The following is a 7,421-nucleotide window of genomic DNA, read 5'->3' as shown; positions in this document are numbered from 1 at the left end:
ACGAGGTGCGTCGACTTCACGTTTTCCGCCGCCATCTACCTGCTGTCAAAAAGAAATGAACTTTTTGTATCGAAGCGACAAACTTTCTGAGAGATTAACAAGCACTTGTCGCGCGCTGTTACACCATTGTAAAATATATGTCACAATGATGACAAATAGACACGGTGCGCGCTCCTGAGGGTCTGTTTTTTTCTTACTGCACAGATCTAGAACACCGTAACATTGCTCATTACAAAAGACCGAGGTGTGTAGAACGACGTGTGGACTCACCTGTCACCAGTTAGCTAGATTTGTACCTGTTCAGTATGGTTATGCTATCCGAATAACCTTTCTGGATTCACTCGATATATCATCGTTAGCGGAGAAGATTACATTTAATAGTATATTGACGTGAGTATGAAGCTATTATATAGATTAGCATATACTCCATAGATGCTATATAATGGTAACGATGATGATGGGGAAAAAGTGCGCGAATGAACGTATTCGCCCAGTACACATACGTAGTGCAGGACTCTGAACGGAAAACTTGCTTGCTCGCTTATTCCCGAACTGTTCCTTTTTAGTGAGCATATCTTTTCGGATAGTCTAAAAACAACATTCAGTCGATGATAGATACAGTCAGGGAAACAACTCCTAACTTAATTTGTGCGTCACAATGCTATTATAATTAGTCAGTACTCTACTACCTTTGTGTACACAACTTATTCTTACCGTTGGGATTAAATTCTGAGCCTAGTCATATGCGATACGTATTGAAGCACTTGGACTTAAATCCACTTTGTTATGTATTTACTCGTAGGTCAACGTACGATTCCCTCCGTTACAACTTTCTCACATTTTTTCGGCTGGACTGATTGTTACAGAGCGCCCACTTACCTCATATAAATTTCTTTAGATATATCTTCGTGCGCTTCTCCGGTAGCATTTCTCACTTTTAGCACAACCGCGCTTTTGACGCCCCGCGTGATAGCGGCTGTTCACTTCGTGTAAGAGGGTTGCTGTTCATCTTCTTTCACTATCCAACATTCGTGAATTTCTTGTTAAAGAAGCAGCGAAGAACGCACTTCCAGCGTTCTCCCCTCCAAGCCCGCATGCGTCTCATGCGAACTCTGTAATACCCGTGCCCAGAAAACTACCATCACTCGGCGTACGGAGGTTGAACACGAAAAAATCTGCTGATTTGCCAGGACGGTGGTCGCTATCCCCTTGACTTGGTTTTCATTTTGACATTGTGCCTTCATTAGAGGTGAACTCATTCACTTTATACCTATTTTTATGCTTCGAGCTTTACGAGCGGTGTCGCTGTTAGGCGTTCCGTCAGACAGCTGGCTCCCAGTACGTAAGTAAGTGTGTCTGTCTATTCCCGGGTTCGAACCTAAACTACAACGCTTCCCTAAGAGTAGCAAGCAAATAGGTTAACCACTAACCTGTCACGAGGACCTTTTACCCATTTGTAACTTCTGGATGACCGGCGCCCCCCCGAGAGCTGGCTGGTTGATGCGCCAGGGTCGATTTATTGAAGGTGGTATTTCAAGCCCCAGTGCCAACACAACCGAAATTTGCCACTCCGCTGTACCTTGTTCCGTAAACCGCAATTCCTATTCATGGGCCCTGCACGTTTATACATCCCTTCAGAATAAGGATAACAACTTGTTTCCTCTACGCTCGATACGCTTCTGGATCGGTTGTGTTCCGGAACTTCACCGGTATGTAAGCTGGAATCAGTTGAACTAGGTTCGTGCAACAACTGACTCTAGTTGGTACGATGAGGAGGCGAAAGTAGATTTTGCGGTCGTTTCCAGACGTTTTCGAGAAACACGCTGAATTTATGCTTGACTTCTAGCTCGTTCAGTTCGGTTCGCGCAAAAACCGTTCAAATCTTGTGACCGTTCCTTTTGTAACGGCAAAAAAAGGACCAAGTGGGTTTCCCGGACATCGATCGTACAGTTTCGTCCTGAACCCTGTTCCGTATTGTCGTGTTCTATGCACATGAGCAGAAGCACAGTCGAGACGTCTCCTATAGGTATGTCTGAGCTCTTGGTATCATCAAGTCGTTCGCTGGTAGGAACGAACAGTCGATAGCCGCTTGTTCTGCTCTTATGCAACCAGAGACGGATATGCACTCATAGATTAAGATTATATTTCCTTACACATGCTGTGTATACACATATATATATACCATGGATCGATGAACTGGGCACACGGATAGAAAAACGCGCAGCGTAAACATACAGATTCAACAACCGGTATCCAGCGGTGGTAGCAGCAGGTGCTTGGAGGTGCGCAGGAGAAACCGCTAGCGACATCACAATTAAGCAGGGTAGGACAATGAAGGCTTTGCGATTGTTGCACCAGTTAAAGCACCGGCCGAATTTACAAATAGGGCAGCGTTTGCTATGGGTGACGGTAGAGTGGACAAGAGAGGGGAGAACGGGATGACGCGCCTGCCGCAGGTATTTGCTCGTTGAGCAGCTGAACTCTGTGGAAACTTCCCGCATAGCAGTGAGCGTCGCTCGGCCGAGCGTCGCACGCCTTTGCTTTTTAGATGGTAGCTAGTAAGTAATAGATACACCAGTTCTACCAGTTAACCTTGACGGAGCTCCACTGTACCGGAACAGAGTTAGGATCGTTTGACTCTTAAAATTGTCGATCTGAACACTCACTGAAGCTGATACTAATAAAAGACTCGTGACGGCCTCACATGAAGGCATTCTCTTTAAACACGTGAAGGGTGAAGGTTTTAGACCGGTTTATGCAACAACATTTATTTCCTAGCACTGAGCCCATTTCACAAACGAGTGGCGTATCAATCTGATGACGATAAATGACATTGGGTAGTGTTTGTTCAAACTCGATTGGATCTTTAGTAAGTAGCTGTGAGACGTCTATCACACGTCGGATCCTGGGCGTTTCTGGAAAACGTCTTGTTTCATACTTAATCGTACATCTTCTATTTGAAACATTTGTACTTAGAAGAGCTTTATCTGTACTAGCCGCTTAAAAAGCGCTACAACCCAGTACGTACTACCATGGAACGCGATCACCGTACCACTTGATATTTCATTATGAGCATAGACGGCCTTCGATCTGAAAGTCCACTTCGCATTGCTCTGCTTCGTTCAGATCCACAGAATTGGAGTTCTGATTTCGATTTTCGGTACGGATGCGGGGCGTACGCGACAAATCGTTTGCAAATAAGCCGCTTGTCATAATTTGTTGTAAACTGGCGTAATGAGTTCTTCTGTTTCATATCGGAGGAACGTACTAAGTATCTGACGGAAAAATACCTGACGGCTATTATTATTATTTGACACATTGTATGTAGCAATTCTCTATTAAAGCCAGTGCTTTAAAGGGCTAAATGTCTGAAGTAAAAAGGATGATTACTCGAAACTCCGAGGCACTAGACGTCAATTAGAAATGTCGCATTGCGCTTGTTTAATGTGACCCTTGGTCATATATCCCTTTATTTGTCCGCTGAAGCTTTACGCGCATAAATACCTTTGTGATACCACAAAAGAGTGCCAACCTGCTCGACATGCCGACGATGACGCTGAAATAGCGACGCATTTTTATGTTGCTTACTACTCAGTGGTTTGGTGGATTTATTATACAATAGTTTACTTTTTCTTTGCTTGGTTTCAGCTAGTGATCTCGCAGCGTGCACATGCACTAGATTTGGGCTGATCGCTGAAGTCTAAAGAAGGTGTACTTGATCTAGGTATTTTGAATTCCGTTGCTATCAGCAGACCAATTTATAAGGGCGTATCATATTTAACTTCGTAAATTTCTTTTGCCCAAATATGCTGCAGCCAGAGATAGGCGTTTGCGTTCCAGAGGGATTCAAGATCTGTTCGGCAGCTCGGAACGAATGCACCAGGCATTAATTCGACAAAACGCACCACTTGATGAATTTCAGGCTTCGAAACGCGAAAACATCAAAAAGCGACCTTTGGGGTAACGAGAGTAATGTACCAATTTCGTTGGAGGAGATGTCCCAATTCAAAGATTGATACAAATAAATAACAGAGCATCCGTTTATTATAAATGGTAACCTCGATAACGGCACTACAATGGTTAACCAGAGGAAGTACACTGACGTTGAGGTCTTCAATTGTTAGTACCGCTCTCGTGTTACAGTAGCGACTATTTAAATACCTAGTTGTTTCTGACTAAGATGACTCATCTTCTTTAGCTGTAAAATTGCGCACAGGATCTAGTTTACATCACCGATCGATTATTGCGTAGAACGGCTTTGTACGATTTGTACAATTGTAGGCTGACGTAGGAACGGTTTCGTTTATAATGGTTCAGGCGACTAAACGGCAACTGGATGCCGATCAGCGCAAATAGGCGAGTGGAACTGTTATGCCTATATTCCTACAGGGTAGAAAAATTCTTGTAACTAATGGCCTCATACTTACGTAATCTGAGCCCATTCTAAATTTCGTTTAACGTGTTACAGAAGAGTACATAAAATGTATACGCATATTTGTGGCGTAATAACATACAAAGCGTGCGTTTCTATGGTAATCTGGAATACAGCGCTTGTGTAAGAAGGCGAAATCTGAACCCGGAGACGCCAAGCCGATTAATCTGGCATACTCTAAATGGTTCTGAGAGACCCGCTTGTTATGCCCACGTATATAGATTTTTGCGACAACTGCGTAGCCTCATATAATGTATTGATATATATGAATGTACCGTCTCGGTCTCATTGACTTTTGCAAGGTTGACCCCCATCTGATGGTTATGCCACCTACATTTTATAGGTCACCTCCATTGAACAACAAACCTTTTTACGGCGGCATCAAAGCGAGGCGTTTCGCTAGAGTAAACCCGGCAGAGGCTTTTCGTGGCCTTCAGGTTGGCACCAGTACGACTAGAGGCCTAAACTAACATTACATACTGCCTTTTGCATTTACTTTTCTCCTTGACACAGTGAACAATGTCCAGACTCTGCTTGGACACGTGCCAATGGAAATACCTATGCATGTCAATCTCACATGCTGCCAATATTAGAGCGAATCCTGTAGCTCAGTGAGCTGCTGGAGGAAACTGGAATCACGATGGAAAAATATGTATGTGCAGTCAGGTAAATCTTCGGCATCATATACGATCTGCTGCTGTTTTGTTACAGAGCTCCCAGTTTTTCAAAATTGAAAGTCGGGTGACCTTGCCTTCCGCATTTGATAGATCGGGTTTTCCTGGAAGCTTATGTAAAATGTCAATTCTGAGCTCTTATTAAATGGTAGTACTCAAAACTAAAGGAAACAATATACGCATAGATTTAGAAGCAACTAATAAAATAGGCTTTTATATAAAGTTTTGCTCGAAACAGCTCTTGTGCGTAGCAGAAACGTTGGAATAGGACGATGGTGTGAAAAATTTTAGCATTAACGTATACGAAACCACTTCCGAAAGCCTTTCGCGATCTTCAACAATTCATACGGAAGGACAAAAGGACAAGCGTATAATTTGTGTGCTTTTTAAATGATTGATAGGTTGAGGACTGTGGCCGGTTGCTCGTTATGAAGCAATCTTGACACATCTAAAATATCTTTGTCACATGTGATATATGGTTGACATGTAAAAAACGGAGTACTGTTGTAAGAATTTTAGCTGAAATTATACATAATGTGATGCCTGTACTGGTTAAATGTAAATCGGACCTTACCACATCTGTGCAATCTCGATAGTGCATTTACTATATAAAATTTCCCTACTAATCGAACATTATAACCGATCGTCACAATTTTTCATCAGAGGTCGAAATATAGCCCTGTAAATTACACCGATTTCCTTGTCTGCCATCTTGCGTTCAAACAGCAGTTTCAGTAGAAAGTTTAGTAGAAACTAAACTTAAATTGAAATTTTCGGCGAGTGTTTTATATCGGTAACCATTAAGCAGCAAACAACTAAGGATTTAGCTCATTTTCACTTAAACAAGTCATGCTAAAGTTTCCACTTGATTGTGGCAGTCCATAGACGTTCGAGGCATGGTTTCCTTTCTCCGTCGATCTAAAATAGAACACTGCTGAGTGACCTTTGAAGGTCGTGCTTAAATGGAAGTGCATGTACATTTGCTGTGTTACAAATGCAATATGATTACGAGGAATAAAGTGTTTCGACGGTTCTCACAAGAATACCAGACGGCGACCTAATAAAACTTCATAGTTATCTAACTGAAAATTACAGTTTATCGTTCAGTTTGTACGACCTTCCCAAAATGAAAGAAATTCCTATAAACGTAATTTATAAGCTCTAGAGAGCCAGCCAACCCGTCTTGCGTTTATGAAGTAGCGTGCGGCAAGCGAGTTAACTTGTTACCGTAGTCTCTGACCCAGTTGCTTCTTAGATACCTTTTGACCGTCAGGGTAGAATTTTGCTGAGCTAAGATTACTGTGTTAAGCTCTTCGATTTAAACATGCTAGTGAAGATGGGCTAAAAAATGCCCACCTATCAAGTATTATTACAATCTGCCAAAAAACGTTAACTAAAGGTAGCCATTCATACTGAAAATTGAAGTACACACTTTATAATCGACATTTTGTGGAAGGCTCGCGCTTGAAGGCGTTAATTAATAAAATTATTAAATTAGCGTTACCAACATATCATTAATATCTGCTCTTTTGCAATATATGATTTATTTACTAGAGCAAGTAGAACAGATATCAGATTTATAAATTTATGGCAGGCATATTTAATGAAATGAATAATTTTTCAAGTATGCAGACTGAAGACGCAACAGATTGCTTCATCTGATAATTACTGAGGATCAATACAAAAACGAGACCATCTTGATTTGCAGTAACTTTTGATTTTTGAGCGTTGAAGTGAGCGAGGGTACGGAGGATCCGGTGCAACATTGTCCGTTTTCTGGATATCGTCTGTGGATAAGCGTAACTACTTGCACTGTTTGCCTTACTGTCACCGTATTATGAATTTACCGTATATTGAAACGGTAATGCTTATGCGTATACACTGTGGAGCAAAATTAACCTTGGATTTTTGTTTGTACCTTGTTTCTAAGACTGTATCTAAACAGGAAATAGTTAATTTAATAAAATGTGTCGCAACTCTTACACGTGTCATTCCTGGCATTTATATATATTTATCGCAGTTGTAGCTTCCATTCGGAAGGGTTCACGGCTTCGTTGTTCGAATATTATTTTTACTGACGCTCGTGAATGCCTCTTTGATGGCACGGGCGCGCAGATTGACGTTGTTCTATCAAGACTTGTTAAACTTTAAGCCAATAATACTCCATACTTGAATTTTGGGCTGGGATTCAAATCTGAGTTGTACGGTAGCTATATATGCTCGTTCCAGACTATGCTCATACGCACCAACAGCCATCTTTGCAGTGACCGGCTAGTATACCATTTTTCTAGGAGGGGTAACAAGTTTGTTGAGTA

At 41.8% G+C, this 7,421-nt stretch overlaps 1 protein-coding gene across 1 annotated transcript in view; it reads left to right on the top strand.

Annotated features, from left to right (window-relative positions):
• The first annotated feature begins 318 nt into the window (after positions 1 to 318).
• The window catches only part of LOC111271790 (popeye domain-containing protein 1), a 29,959-nt gene continuing 22,856 nt past the window's right edge, over positions 319 to 7,421 (top strand). The window contains exon 1 of the mRNA XM_086973047.1: positions 319 to 390. The gene's annotated coding sequence lies outside the window, so the exon portion shown is untranslated. The remainder of the gene's footprint in view (positions 391 to 7,421) is intronic.

This window comes from Varroa jacobsoni, unplaced genomic scaffold (genome assembly GCF_002532875.2).
Source record: "Varroa jacobsoni isolate VJ856 unplaced genomic scaffold, vjacob_1.0 contig01024, whole genome shotgun sequence".
NCBI classification, from domain to species: domain Eukaryota; kingdom Metazoa; phylum Arthropoda; class Arachnida; order Mesostigmata; family Varroidae; genus Varroa; species Varroa jacobsoni.
Note: the sequence above shows the minus strand (reverse complement) of the source record. Positions and strands in the feature narration are given on the sequence as shown.